Source organism: Bison bison, unplaced genomic scaffold (genome assembly GCF_000754665.1).
Source record: "Bison bison bison isolate TAMUID 2011002044 unplaced genomic scaffold, Bison_UMD1.0 scf7180017864499, whole genome shotgun sequence".
Taxonomy (NCBI): Eukaryota; Metazoa; Chordata; class Mammalia; order Artiodactyla; family Bovidae; genus Bison; species Bison bison.
The window spans coordinates 5,830,317-5,846,472 of record NW_011495058.1 but is presented as its reverse complement, the minus strand read 5'-3'; the positions used below and the strand labels follow the sequence as shown (position 1 = coordinate 5,846,472).

General features: G+C 40.6%; 1 protein-coding gene across 4 annotated transcripts in view; it reads right to left on the bottom strand.

The window, feature by feature from the left end:
* Positions 1-15,831: 15,831 nt before the first annotated feature.
* The window catches only part of LOC104980391 (chromosome unknown open reading frame, human C7orf25), a 2,936-nt gene continuing 2,611 nt past the window's right edge, over positions 15,832-16,156 (bottom strand). For all 4 annotated transcript variants that reach the window (XM_010829078.1, XM_010829075.1, XM_010829076.1 and 1 more), the window contains one exon: positions 15,832-16,146. The gene's annotated coding sequence lies outside the window, so the exon portion shown is untranslated. The remainder of the gene's footprint in view (positions 16,147-16,156) is intronic.

Sequence of the window (16,156 nt, the reverse complement as noted above, 5' to 3'; positions counted from 1 at the left end):
ACCTCCCTTCTTTTTAAAATCATTTAACCAACCAAATCATTTAGAAAGATGTACTTGAGATAATTTCTTCACACTTTTCTAGCCTCTCTTTGCAATAGCATTCATCACATTGTGGGCACTTAACAAAGAGTTATTCTCTGTTTATGCCTGATTTTGATTATTTTTCCATTTTCTATGTCTGTCTTCATTCACCTTTGCCAGTGAACCTCTTTCCCCAAAGCTATAATTTCACTACTCAGCCTTATCATCACTTGCTCCTGGCCTTCCTTTCACTCTCGAGGTAATCTGGAAATAATATAGTGTCTTGTTTAACTTTCTCTCCTACTATCCTGGTATGACATTTACTGATACTTGGTGACACAACAGAAGGGTTGCCCATCATGCACTCTATGATGTTGGATCTGGATAAATTTCATTACTTGGTGTTATTTGGCCCAACAGGACGATAAACACATATGAATAAGAAGGTTAAATCTGAAAAAGATAGCACATACCAGAATGTCTTAAAAACAAAATGATGTTCAGGTTGGAGGTATAAGAATCACTGAGGAGGAACCTAAGTGCATGTATATGGTATGAGTCACTTTTTTCTAAATTTGTGTGAATTCCCATGTTGTACTCAACTTCTTTTTTAAAAACATATTTATTTATTTACTATTTGACTGGGCTGGACCTTAGCTGTGGCATGTGGGATTTTGTAGTTGCAGCCTGTGAAATCTAGGTTCCCAACCAGGAATTGGACCTGGGCTGTCTGCACTGGGAGTGCAAAAATTAACCACTGAACCACCAGGGAAATTGCCTCAACAAGAATATCTCAATGCCTTGTACCTTGCAGAATTAGCTTTTTCCTTTTCTTTTCTTTCCTTTCACCTCCTAGAGCTGGATGTTCCTACCGATTTGTCTATTAACTGATGTAACAAGGATTTTAATTAAGGTGATGTGGTTGGATTGTCCACACAAGGCATAGACACCCCTTGTAGATCAGTGGCTATTTGCATACCTACGGCTGTGGCTTAGCTGGTAAAGAATCCACCTGCAATGCAGGAGACCTGGGTTCAATCCCTGGGTTGGGAAGATCCCGTGGAGAAGGGAATGGCAATCCACTCCGGTATTCTTGCTTGGAGAATCCCAGGGACAGAGAAGCCTGGCAAGCTATAGTACATGGGGTCACAAAGAGTCAGACACGACTGAGCCACTTTCACTTTCAGTGACTTTCACTTTTCCCTCTAAAGCCCAAGAGGGTCTCCTGCCTGGCCCATACCCTGCTAACCTACCTGCACACTCAAGCCCACCCTCGCCTGGCACCATCCTTACTCTTCCTTGGTTCTGACCCAGGCCAGGAGCATCTAGTCTCCTGAAAGCGTACCTGGTAGAAAGAGGGGAGAGGGAAGAAGAGAGGACATGACGAAAGGAGAGACAGAAGGGAAGCCCCGCCTTTCCTGTTCTCCAGCTCCCAGGGCTGTGCTGAATGGCAGCCCGAGGAAGAGAGGAGCAGGAGGAAGGCAAATGGGAATGAGAGATGCACCCCCAGAGGAAATTCCCTTGATCCCCAATCTCTGCAGCCCAATCTGCCTGCCCCTCACTTACACCTCTGGAGCCTGGCTCCAACTCCCCACCAGAGTTTGGGTGTAGAAGTGCCCGCCCCTCTGCCAGGGGAGGTAGCCTCCAGCTCTCAATGCCAATCTTCAAGCACATTCTGCAAATGACCTTTTGGAACAAAGTGCTTTGTAAATAGGTACTACTTACATTCCGCCTTGACTTTTGGTATACATATTTTTATACTTCCATTCATATACGTACAGCTATTTGAGTCCATAAGTGCCTGTACTTGCATTTTAAGACAGGCTCCATCATTTTAACCATATTCCTGTTTTTAAAAACCAACTCTCAGGATTTCCCTGGTCGTTCAGTGGTTAAGAGTCCCAATTTCCAATGCAGGGGTTGCTGGTTGGATCCCTTCTCTGGGAACTAAGATCCCCTATGCAGGAGGTCCAAAAAATTATTTTAATTTTTTTAAAAAACCAACTCTCTTTGCTATCCATATTTTTATAATAACATTTGGATAATTTTACTATTTAGTAAATAGTAAGAACTATTACTAAATAGTTCAATTACAAATGTTCAAATTACCATACATATATATATAAAAAACAGTGATCTTCATGTATATGACATTTACATATAATAATTTATGTATATTACACACAGTATATATATTTTATATATATATAATATTAAACATCATCCCCAAAAAAGGTACTAAAATGTAAACTATGGGAGTAGAATTATGGAGTATTTTTAAGTCTGTTCTACTTTTTACGGTTTCCAAAGTTCTTTTTAATACACAGACTACTTTTATAATTGGACACATAAACATAAATATTTTGATATATGAATGCCTGCTGCTGATGAAATCCTGGCTGAAACAAATAGAAAAAGGGTACTTTGAGAACAAAATTTTCCAAATTTGGATTTTCAAAACCAGAGTTATCTATTACTATTACAATGTTTTTAAATATGACAGAAATTTAGAAACTGTCAGAGTAATAGAAACCTATAATTGAGACTAAAAAAAAAAAAAGATCTCCTTCCAGGCATTATCTGTAGTAGGAAAAAATCTGGCCAATTCTTAGAAAAATAAACCCTTATCTAGATAGATCTCTCAAGTGACAGGAAGTGTTGCTTGGTGAAGTCTTACATTCTTGGTGAATTTCCTGATTTAAAGACACATGTGCATTTTCATCATTTCTGAAGCATATGTGATTCTAACTCAAAATCGCAAGGGCTCCCATCCTACCTGGTTAAACCTATATGAAGCAGAGCTGTGTTCGCAGCAGATAGTGAAAACGAGAGTGGGCAGGAATGAATTAGGAGAGCTGGTCCTGGTCCAGCCATGGGACCAAGGACCCTGTCCCTGTAGGCTTGTCATTTACCCATCCAGAGTCCCAGCTTCCTCGCCTGAAAACTGAGTCCACCTAACTGACCACCTCAGTGCATTGCTGTGAGGCCCTGTTGCATGGGACCATCTGAAATGCTGACCTCTGATGTGGCTACAGCTTCTCTGTCCCTCTCCCTGAGAGGTGCACAGTTCTAGGGAAGAAGGCAGAGGCCCCGGGAGCAGACAATCCTCTCAACAAGCTTCACGAAAATGTTTCAAAGCACAGAAACAAGAAGAGCCACAGAGGGTAACTATATCCGAGATAGGAGGGGCTTTGATGGATGCCAAAGGAGAGACTGGAGAAAGGAAAACTCTCCTTGAAGGAACATTTGTTGGTCTCTTTTCCCAAAGTCATGGGCAGTTGAAGGAATAAAGTGACAGAATTTCACAAAGCAGTCCCTCTGAAGACCAGTGACGTGCTAGGGCAGGCCTTTGGTTTGGGGACACCCAGGACAGAGCAGTGGCAGTGAGCCTCCCTGGTGAAGGTCTTAAAGAGGACTGCCCAGTTGCTCAGTCATGTCCAACTCTTTGTGACCCCATGGACTGTAGCCCATCTGTCCATGTAATTCTCCAGGCACGAATATTAAGTTCAGTTCAGTCGCTCAGTAGTGTCTGACTCTTTGCAACCCCATGAACCACAGCACGCCAGGCCTCTCTGTACATCACCAACTCCCGGAGTTTACCCAAACTCATGTCAGTGGGTTGTTATTTCCTCCTCCAGGGATCTTCCCAACCCAGGGATCAAACCCACATTTCCTGGATTGGCAGGCTGATTCTTTACTACTGAGCCACCCAGGAAGCCCCTTAGAGAGGCCGGCTTAGACATAAACTATTATACAGAGAATGGATAAACAACAAGCCCCTACTGTATAGCACAAGGAATGATAGTCAATGTCCTGGGATAAACCATAATGGAAAAGAATATGAAAAAGAATGTGTCTACATATATATGTGTGTGTATAACTGAATCACTTTGCTGTACAGCAGAAATTAACATAACACTGTAAGTTAACTATACTTCAATAAAATGAGCTTAAAACTACAAAGGCCCACCCAGATCGTCCAGCCCAGCTCCTGTTTCCTCTCAGTGATTCAGAGGGGCCGTGGAACGTGATGAGAGCCTGCAGTTCAGGTACGGGTGAAGCTCCATAGTTGCTGTGCCTGGTTCGTCAGATGATCTACTAAAATACTGTGACAGGAAAGCATCTGGTGGGGGATCCAGGATGTACGGGGTATTTTCCCAAGTGCAGGAGGGGATCTGAGCAGAGAGAAACGTGAAACCCTTCCATACAGCACACATAGGGCCAGTCATTGCAGGGACATCGCCAAGCAAAGTGTTAAAAGGTTGCTGTTATGTCTACAGAGCAAGACGAATCCCCCAACAACCGAGACCCTATAGAGGGATCGTGTGCAAATTAGGGCCAAGCACACCAACAATCGTCCTTCAAAGGAAACATAAAGTCCTCATAGACCAAATTGCCTCCCCACATTTCCTGAATATCTAATCCAGATGGCTAATTGGTGAGCCCTTCTACAGTGCCTGTCTCTCTGCCCTTTTGACTTCCCTTTTGTTTATTTAAAGATGTCTTGAATAATCTTCCTAAGGAGGGGTTTTCTCTGTCAGAATCATCAGGATCAAGTAACAGTCTCACAGGCTAAGGATAGAATGACTGGGTTGAACAGATAACAAAACTTCAGCAAGGAAACCCAGAATGACTTTGGTAGACAATGATTCTGAATTCATTCTAAATGAACTCTTATGGATTTTTCTCAATGCCTGTGACAAAGCAGTCTGGGGTTTTTCTTCCTGTCTAGTTAAATGAAAAATAATTAATATTCACTTCACACAAATGCTTACTTATTAATATGACAAATTTTATAGAAAACAGATGGCTACTTTGAGCCTGGCCCACAATATTTCTGAATCTTTCATGGGATTCTAAAATTTCAAGGAAAGAGAACTTATAAAATTTTCAGAAATGGGTGTCCACTGGTTCTAAAGGTGGTGATGGGGTCTGTTTTAGACAGTTTCTTGCTTTATCCTTGTCTCAGCCTTGTTCTCATAGAGATAAAAGGCAGATACACAGAGTCTTTTCATACACACATCATTTCATGATGCCAAGCTATAAAGTAAAAGATCTCTGGAAAGGCTAAAAATAAGGAAAAGGTACATTTCCATAGAAAGCAAACCAGTAAGTTTTTCCTGTGAAGAACCTGGTCCTTTGGGCTAGGATGCCCAAATACATTTTTGGAGTTGAAATGATTAATGCTCAGTTCATCCGTATTTTAATGGGGAGGGGGGCAGTTGCAGAGAGAAGGAAACTCCTAAACAATGTCCATAGAGTTTCCCTCTTTTGTCATGATCGTGTAGCTTCTGAGATGAATATTAGAGGGATGAAAAATCAAATGGATGATAGAGAATATCCTTGAGGGTGAGACTAAGAAGATCTCATTTTACCTATGTCTGTAAAGCTTCCATTTCTGCCCAATGGGCTACATGTCTTAAAGCCCAGTGTGCCTCTGAGCCTGAGCCACTGGGCCACTTGGGTGACAGAGGTGACTGGGTCCAACAAGGACCCAGGAAGGGTGCAGGGGCCAGAGCTCACAGCATGATGAGCCTGCTGCCCTGGGAGCCCAATCACTGCAATCAAACAATGCTCTGAGCACTGGGAAGAGTCCCAACCCCAGGTGGTCTTGAAACTGTATTGGGTTGGCCAAAAACTTAATTTGGGCTTTTCTGTAACATCTTATGGACACTAGGCACAAGGAGCAGATGTCACTTTTAATGATTTTAGTGCTTTTCTAACATAAGGAGGTCTATATAGTCAAAGCTATGGCTTTTCCAGTAGTCATGTATGGATGTGAGAGTTGGACCATGAAGAAGGCTGAGCACCGAAGAATTGATGCTTTTGAACTGCAGTGTTGGTGAAGACTCTTGAGAGTCCCTTGGACTGCAAGGAGATCAAACCAGTCAACCCTAAAGGAAATCAGTCCTGAATATTCATTGGAAGGACTGATGTTGAAGCTGAAAGTTTGGCCACCTGATGCGAAAAACCGATTCATTTGAAAACACCCTGATGCTGGGAAGGATTGAAGGTGGGAGGAGAAGGGGATGACAGGATGAGATGGTTGGATGGCATCACTGACGCAATGGACATGAGTTTGAGTAGGCTCCGGGAGTTGGTGATGGACAGGGAAGCCTGGTGTCCTGCAGTCCATAGGGTCGCAAAGAGTCAGACACAACTGAGCAACTGAACAACAACAATAAACACATAGGAGATACAAGAATCAGGCTCATAAAATCCTCTCCTGTAATGATGTATCTGGGAAAACAATCTAAAAAAGAGTGGATATATGTACTGATATATGTACAACTGATTCACTTCGCTGTACAGCAGAAAGTAACACAATATTGTAAGTCAACTATACTCCAATAAAATTTTTTTTAGAAACTCACTCCCCCCCCCCAAAAAATGAATCCTCTCCTGAAAATATCTAACTATCTAAAGGCCTGTTCTGCTAGTTTTTCCCAGAGCACAGAGGGCCTCATTCTGATCTCCACCCTGAGCTCCTTTCAGGGGGTATTGAAGGTCAGCGGCTACAGCGGTTTGTGACTTAGTCCTTGTAGAGGCAGATGGCAAGTGCCAGTTTTTAGTTGGCAGCTGGCTGAAGTCACAGGCATTATGAATGAGACACAATATTAATTATCAGCTGCTGGAGCAGCATAATTCATGACAGCAATCCCTCCAGCCTGCATTTGGCGTCTCTATTATTTCTAGCTCAGCACCTGAATTGAGTTGCTTTCCAATCTGAATTTAAAATTTTCATTTCCTAGGCACTGTAAACACTTTAGAGAAGCTGACATTTTCAGAGCAAATGAATTTATGTTCAAGTCCTTAGCAAAGCAGCTCTTTTATACTCTAGCAGACTTTCAGTAGCCAGACATTTTAGAGTGTATTTTGTTATGTCTATCTTGAGGTTGGAAACTTTTTCTTTTGTATTTTCTGATATTTTTTGTTTATTGACAAGAAAATTTGTTCAATGTGATACATGCATGACTATTTTGTTTATTATTGAAGTATAAGCTCCAGATGATCATTGTATCTAAAGAATTTTTTTAAGAAAGCAATGGCTTATGGCATTTGTGTTAGTTTTAGGTGTAGAGCAAAGTGACTCAGTTGCATATTATACTTTTTCAGATTCTTTTCCACTGTAAGTTACTACAAGATACTGAACGTAGTTCACTGTGCTACACAGTAAATCCTTGTTGTTTATCTATTTTATATACAGTAGTGCATATGCGTTAATCCCACAATCCTAATTTATCCCTTTCCACCTTGGTAAACATCAGTTTTTCTCTGTCTGTGAATCTGTTTTGTAAATAAACTCATTTGTATTTTGTTTTAGAGTCCACACAAAAGTGATATATTATTTGTCTTTCTCTGTCTGACTTACCTCACTTAGTATGATAGTCCCTAGGTCCATCCATGTTGTGGCAAATAGCAATATTTCATTCTTTTTCCCAGCTGAGAAACATTCCATTGTATATACATACATATGTATATACATATACACACACATACACACACACACATGTATATACATACACACATGTATACAATGTGTGTTTTATATGTAATTACATATATATGCGTTTACATATATGTGCATATATACTTATGTGTTTACATATATTTACATATTTATATTTACATGTTATATAAATATTACATATTATATGAATGTGTATTTACATATATACACGGTCTATACAGGTACCACATCTTCTTTATCGATTCATCTGTTGCTGGACACCTAGGTCCCTTCCTTCGTCTTTTCTGGATATGTACCCAGGAGTGAGATTGTTGAATCATATGATAGCTCTATTTTTAGCTTCTTAAGGAACTCCCATACTGTTTTCCATAGCAGCTGTACCAATTTTACATTCCTACCAATAGTGTAGGAGGGTTCCCTTTTCTTCACATCATCTCCAGCATTTATTATTTGTAGACATTTTGGTGGTGGCCATTCTGATCCATGTGACATGATACCTCACTGTAGTTTTGATTTGCATTACTCTAATAATTACCAATGTTAAACATCTTTTTATGCAGGTGTGATTTTTTTCAGGTGCAAGCAAATCCTTTCTAAAATATCTTGTCTTTCTCCTTGTTTCCTATGTAACTGCCTCGATTTAGGAATGGGATAAACTCAGCTGAATGAAGAAGATAATAGAGACCCAAGTTTCATTGGTTGTTGTCGTCATTGTCATTGTTATTTTTCAGAGTTATCTCAGACTTTGCCACTCAAGAACGTTAAGTCCAGTACTTACAGAAGGAATAACTATTCCGTTTAGCTAATGCTCAACAGATGATTATACAATGGTTACAAAGCCAGATAAACATGAAGCAACCATGGATGGACCATTTGCCCTCACTCTCAGGAGACCAGTCAAGAACCAAGCCAGGATTAAAATAAATAAATTTATATTTTTAAAAAAAAGGAACTAGCAATGAAAAAAAAAAAAAAGAACCAAGCCAGGAACCAGAAGTCAGCCGCGTTACTGACCTGGAGGATTGATGCTCAGAGTCCAGTGGAAACATCAACAGCCCCACTGGGAATTCCATTCACTATAAGCACTCTGCTTCCTGACTTTTACATGGGGACTCCTGGTTGGCATTCCATTTTGTTTCAGTTGGCCTGTTTTTTTGTCAGTTTCCCTCTTCATTCATGTACCTTTCACAATCCACCACTCTGCTTGGCTCCCACCCTACCACCCTTGATAAATACGGAAATAAAACCACCACTCCGCTGTAGTCATTCAGCTCTCAGAAATACAAAAATGAGTAGGATCCATTATTATAGCATCTCCCATTTAATGTTCTTCCTGCAGAATTTTCGTTAGGATTGTAACCTTTTCTACTGTCACATTTTTTTTTCTTTTGAACTGATGTTCTATATTCTAGAAATCATGCAGAAAGAATACATATTCCCTACGTCCAATACACATTGTGCAAAACACAAAGAGAAAGGGCACAGCAGAGAATGCACAGACACCCTTTTAAGAAGCACAAATAAATTTACTTTCTGTTCTCAACTCACATTGTGCCCATTTGTCTTTTTTCATAGACCAAGACCACAAGAATCTTCAAAAGAAGAAGTGCCGAGAGGGCTAGAATCTCAGCAGATGTTGGCATTAATAATGGAGCAAATGAGAGCTGATGACAGAGACATCAAGTCTGAAAACAACACAAAGAATATAAATACTGTGAGATAGCTCCCCCATCCCTAACTCTGCCTATTGCCAAATATTTTCATTTCTTCCACATTATTCATGGTAAAGTACAGAACACGGAGCCACACATCACATCCAAAAATGCTCTGCTGGTGACCTTGTTTGTTTCACTCCTTTTCATTGTAGATGTCTTTACATAATAAATTGATGGTTATTAAAATCACAGAATATTTACTATGAGCTTATTTTACTTATTTACTATAAGCTTGTATCACCACTTTGAATCAAAAAAGGATTTAAGGTAAAGGATAAAGTGAGAAGGAAAAAGGGTAAACAAAGGCCAGAACTTTACCTAGAATCAGAACTGAAGTAAATCTTTAGGAATAAATGCCACTTTTGAGCTTTTGAATTATTTGCCATTAGCATTGACACCCAGCCCTATACAATTTATCTGCCCACAAAAATCTCAACCTCCCCCCCACTCCACACTCTATCCCATAAAGACACACAGGACAGGTGTCCCAAACCTGTGTGCTCTCCCCCACAGACACAGAAAATAATCCTTATTAAAAGGATTAATAAGGTGGGTGTTAGGATCCCTAATACCCACCCTGTTCGGGAACCTGTGTGGTTATGCAGTGCTATTCTCAAGTTCCTTTACTTGCCATGTCTGAATTATTGCCAGAATTACGACCAGGAGTTAAGGAAGGGCAAATAATTATTTTAGGATTCAAACAAAAATCAGAAGGAATTGGAATTTTCAAAATGAAACACAGTTGAAATGCAAAATAATAAAGGGTCAAGTGATGCAAAATAAAGGGATCCAAAAGTCTGTGTGTGCATGCAAGCACGTGTGTAGCATATGAGGTCTATATAAATGTATAATTTATTCCAAAAAGAAATAATCAGCATGAAAATTCAAAGCAATCATATGTCAAAAAAAAGAAAGTATGACAACCAGCAAGCCCTGATGGTTACTAGTCCTTATTTTGTGTCAGATACTGTTTTAAATGCTATCCATAGAGTGTCTTATTTCATATTCTTATTTTACAGATAAGGAAACTAAAGCTTGGTGAGCTTAAGTCACTTGCCTAGGGCTCACACAGAATGGCAAAATGTATCCAACCAGCTCTGCCTCCCAGGCAAGAGCTGGCCATTACTGTGTGCTGCCTCCCAGTGGCCAGAGCTGGTAATTACCAAGCCTGAATTTAAAAAGTTGGCTTAAAGCTCAAGATTCAGAAAACGAAGATCATGGCATCTGGTCCCATCACTTCATGGCAAATAGATGGGGAAACAGTGGCTGACTTTATTTTTTGGGCTCCAAAATCACTTCAGATGGTGATTCCAGCCATGAAATTAAAAGACGCTTACTCCAATGGCACCCCACTCCAATATTCTTGCCGGGAAAATCCCATGGGCGGAGGAGCCTGGTAGGCTGCAGTCCATGGGGTCGCTAAGTGTCGGACACGACTGAGCGACTTCACTTTCACTTTTCTCTTTCATGCATTGGAGAAGGAAATGGCAACCCACTCCAGTATTCTTGCCTGGAGAATCCCAGGGACGGGGGAGCCTAGTGGGCTGCCGTCTATGGGGTCGCACAGAGTCGGACACGACTGAAGCAACTTAGCATAGCATAGCATAGCATACTTCTTGGAAGGAAAGTTATGACCAACCTAGACAGCATATTAAAAACCAGAGACATTACTTTGTCAACAAAGGTCCATCTAGTCAAGGCTACGGTTTTTCCAGTGATCATGTATGGATGTGAGAGTTGGACTATAAAGAAAGCTGAGCGCAGAATTGATGGTTTTGAACTGTGGCGTTGCAGAACACTATTGAGAGTCCCTTGGACTGCAAGGAGATCCAACCAGTCCATTCTAAAGGAGATCAGTCCTGGGTGTTCTTTGGAAGGACTGATGTTGAAGCTGAAACTCCAATACTTTGGCCACCTGATGCGAAGAGTTGACTCATTGGAAAAGACCCTGATGCTGGGAAAGATTGAGGGCAGGAGCAGAAGAGGACGACAGAGGATGAGATGGCTGGATGGCATCACCGACACAGTGGACATGACTTTGAGTGAACTCCGGGAGGTGGTGATGGACAGGGAGGCCTGGCGTGCTGCAGTCCATGGGGTCGCAAAGAGTCGGACATGACTGAGCGACTGAACTGAACTGATTTTCCTTAGTGAATATAGTTTTGAAAAAAATTACTTACAAACAGTTGGGGGGTTGCGTATTTAAAGGAAGAAAACCATGCCAAATGTACACATACGTGTGTGCAATGCTGGGTCTGTGCTATAGGTGTGCATTGTGTTTGCTATACACCTCACTGGCAGATATAGTTGTCATCAAAGAAATAAAATACAGTGCTCCATTTGAAATTAATTTTAGTTTAGAATTCTATTCACTTTGCATGACTTCTTAAACCCTTCTGATGATATATCTGAGAGGTGGAGGAGCAAAAAAAAAAAAAAAATTATTTCCTGGAATGAAATCTTTCAGATTAAAAGTGTTTATCTCCCGGGATAATCCTAATGTCTAAATTGGAAAATCTTTCATATGAATGTCTATACCGCTTTCTTCTTAGCAAGATCCAAAGAGTCAGCCAAAACTATGGAAAGAGACTGAAAAGAATAGGTCACATCCAAAGAAGTCCTTTCAAAATATGATATGATAAGATAATGCCCCTAAACCTGCATGGAGTTCATCAATGAGGAAAAACTGGGAGCGTAATTCAATTCCACACAGCAGAAATGCTTCCAGGATCAGAATCCACCAGAGAATCTTTAGTATCTGATTACAAATGAGAAGAGTACAAAGGATCAGAGGAGTTCTAGAGCTAAGCCTGGCAGTGGTGCATATGCCCCACCCATATTCCACAGCTGCAAGGAATTTCAGAGGAGGCTGAGAGATGTGTTTCCACTGTGTGCTCAGGAGAGAAAGGAAATAGGGTTTCATAAACATAGCAGCACTTTCCCAGTCACACACACACACACACACACACAAAGGCAGACCAGAAGATTTAGCAATGCTTTATAGATAAAAGACTCATGTCCGTACTATACAAAGAGTACATGTAAGTCAATAGAAAGATGGAGAAACATACTAAGAAAAACGGTCAAAAAGTGTAAAGTAATTCAAAGCAAATCAAGTGTACAAATGACTTAATTGGCTGGTAGTGTATCTGGGGGCTTCCCAGGTGGCACTAGTGGTAAAGAACCAGCCTGTCAATGCAAGAGACGTAAGAGACTGGGGTTCGATCCCTGGGTTGGGAAGATCCCCTGGGGGAGGGCATGGCAACCTACTCCAGTATTCTTGCCTGGAGAATTCCATGGACAGAGAAGCCTGGCGGAGTACAGTCCCTGGCATCACAAAGAGCTGGACACAACTGAACACACACACACAATGATTTGAGACAACTGGCGTGCAATTACCTGAATTAAGACATAGCCACAGGGCTGCAGGCCTTCACAAGGGCCCTGTCCCCAAACAGGAACAGCCAAAGTTCTCATTTTGGGCAAAGGAGGGGGAGTAACTGGAACACATCTTATACTCGAAATATTTCTACCCTACTTAAGGGGTACTGTCACTTCCCTGGTGGCTCAGATGGTTAAGCATCTGTCTACAATGCGGGAGACCTGGGTTCAATCCCTGGGTAGGGAAGATGCCCTGGAGAAGGAAATGGCAACCCACTCCAGTACTATTGCCTGGAAAATCCCATGGACAGAGGAGCCTGGTAGGCTACAGTCCATGGGGTCGCAAAGAGTCGGACACAACTGAGCAACTTCGCTTTCACTTTACAGGGTACTATTCTTTGAATTGATGTGAAATTCAGAAAACATAAAATTAACTGGCTTACATTCATAATGTTGTGTAACTACCAACTTTATCTAACTCCAAAACATTTTCATCACTGCAAATTGTTTAGGGCAGAACTGACATGATACTCCTTCATTTAATAAACATTTATCAAGTGTCTGTCACGTGTCAGGTACAGTTTGCCCATATTATTTTTCAGAGCAAGGAGATTATTTCGCATTTAAACATAAGCAAAACTTACCTAAAGGAGGTTAATTGGACCTGGAAATTTGGAGAAGGTCATTAACTATTTTAACAATGTTCTCAATGACTATGGGTTAAGTAGGTTTTCTAGTTCTTCTTCAATTTTAACTATTCTCTAAGAAAATCATCTTTTTGGTATTTTGAAGTATCTTTTAATCAATTTATTCCAAAGACTCTCTTGGCTCCTCCAGAATCAGTCACATGGTGTTAGAAAAATAATAAACATGTGTTTTCTGAGCTGATTTAGAATTTAATGAGAGATGACATCTCAACCTGATAGGGAGCATGGCTAACTTCTAAGCTTATTAAAATAGTATATAGCTATTGTATATTTCCATATAATTAACCTTCTCCAAAGATGTTTTATATCCTTCTTGGTCTTGTAACTCTTATGTTGTGCTTTCTGGTTTTATTGCTTCCCTCCAGAATTTTTTTACTTGTCTTTTCTTACTATATGGACCACATTTATTCTCCACCCTGGCCCCTCACTTGAAAGTGATTCAGTTTGGTTTACTTTTTAGTATTGGTTATATTTCCTATTTGACACCCCAAATTATATTGCTCTATTTTTCAGTGGCATGCCATCTGACATGGCAGGCACTTGGTAAATGTCTATTCAACAAAGGAATAAGTATTAGGACAACTGCCTTGAATGGGCTTCCCCCAGTGGCTCAGTGGTAAAGAATCCACCTGCAATGCAGGGTTCGATCCCTGGGTTGGAAAGATCCCCTGGAGAAGGAAATGGCAACCCACTCCAGTATTCTTGCCTGGAAAATCCCTTGGACAGAGGAGCCCGGCAGGCTGCAGCCCACAGGGGTCACAATGAATGCAGGCCCTGAATGCATCTAGTGTGCAGCCATGACTATACCCCCCATACTGCACTATCATTTTTATAATCCTATCTTCCCTTCCTTTAACTATTCCTCCACACTACAAGTTTTTGTTGTTTTCCTAACAGATTTGACCATGATCACATCTTAAAAATCACCAGTGGCTCTCTAATGCCAAACTCTTCAGAGAACTTAGCCTGCTTTTCTAGCTTCACCTCCAGTTTTGTAATGTCCACATGCCTGGACTCTGGACAGAACCTCAGTCAGACTTCTGTACCTTTCCCATCCATGCCCTGTACACTTCTTGTCAAATCTCACACCCAAACCCCTCAGAGGTTACTTCCTCTGACTTCCTGCTCCCCACATCAAGAATTACTCCCTTTTTGTTTACACAATATTTTAAACGTAATTTTCAAAAATTCACCACATTAATTATACTTCAATCGTTCACCTCCAGTCCAGACTAAGAACTCCTTAGAGCAAGGAGCAATTATTCATCTTTTGTACCAATAACTGTTATAACGCTAGGTACTTAATAGTACCAAGGATCAACACTTTAGGACTTTAATAGGTGCTTGAGAAGGCCTAAGTTCAATTTCTAACACTAGACAATTTCTGCTGCAATGAGTTAAATCTACCTCTCTAAATTGGAGTCCCAATCACAGCCATTTTCCCCTAGCAAATGTGTTTAGTAATAAAATCTCTCCCAGAGAAACATCCCATACTCTTAATTTTGCATTTCATTTCCATTGTCACAGGCCCCGACAATCAAATTTCACCTACTTAACACTGTGGCTGGAAATGTTTACTCACAAAATAGGGGTTGGCACAATAGAAAAGGCCAGGCTGTGGAATCACAAAATCAGGTTCTTAACACGGGTTCCTACACTCAGCACAGTTAATACCTCAGCTTTAAGACTCAAGTCCCAATTTTTAAAATGTCAATACATTATCTACTTTGTTGTTTTCGATGCACATTAATAAAACACCTAGCACAATATGGTGGAGAAGGCAATGGCACCCCACTCCAGGACTCTTGCCTGGAAAATCCCATGGACGGAGGAGCCTGGTAGGCTGCAGTCCATGGGATCGATAAGAGTCCGACAGGACTGATCGACTTCACTTTCACTTTTCACTTTCATGCACTGGAGAAGGAAATGGCAACCCACTCCAGTGTTCTTGCCTGGAGAATCCCAGGGACGGGGGAGCCTGGTGGGCTGCCGTCTATGTGGTCACACAGAGTCGGACACGACTGAAGTGACTTAGCAGCAGCACAATATGGACATGAAAATTTTCTTTTTAATTACAACTGTATCATGCAGCAGGCATGAAATCTCCCTGGGGCTGTTTCATGAGAGAGACGTAATGGGATAATGCGCCTATCCCTTGCCACTTGCACAACAAGAATAGTATCCATAATCCAAATACTGGCTATGTGGGGGCTATTTATAAGTAAAATCTGAATTATTTTATATATTTTTCAATATATTCAAATTAACATTTAACCTTCCACATCTTAGGCGTGTAGTAGTATGATTGTTGTCTATCTTTTTACAGTGGTATTTCAAATTCATGGGACTCTTGTGATCAGACTTCACTTTGTTTCCTTCTGTGTTAATGTACATAACCACCAGATTGCACCTAACAGATAGCAATCAGTATTTTTTTGTTAATAATGGCCATAATTTTGGAAATCTAAAATTATCTGTAAACAATGCCCAGGCTCAACACGTATCAAATGCTAAATCAATATAATGAAAAGCAAGCTTCAGAGGTTGCTCAATATTTAATGCAAGATGCAATGTAGCCATAGTCAAAGAGATGTGATTACCATTAGGGGAAATGGAGCTCTACTGAATCAAACAAATCAAAGTATTGTGATACAGCTACAAGCCTTACAGAGATGTATTTCTGTTCTAATTATAATGTAGCCAGTTTGATAAATAAGGTTGTCTCTTATGCTTTTTCTACTTTAGGTTATTTACTTTATAGATGAGACACACCATCAACTGATTAATAAGAGTTCTAAGTATTAATTTTACCATAGATTTTTTTTTTCCAATTAAGATGGGGAGACACAGCCTTTGGTATA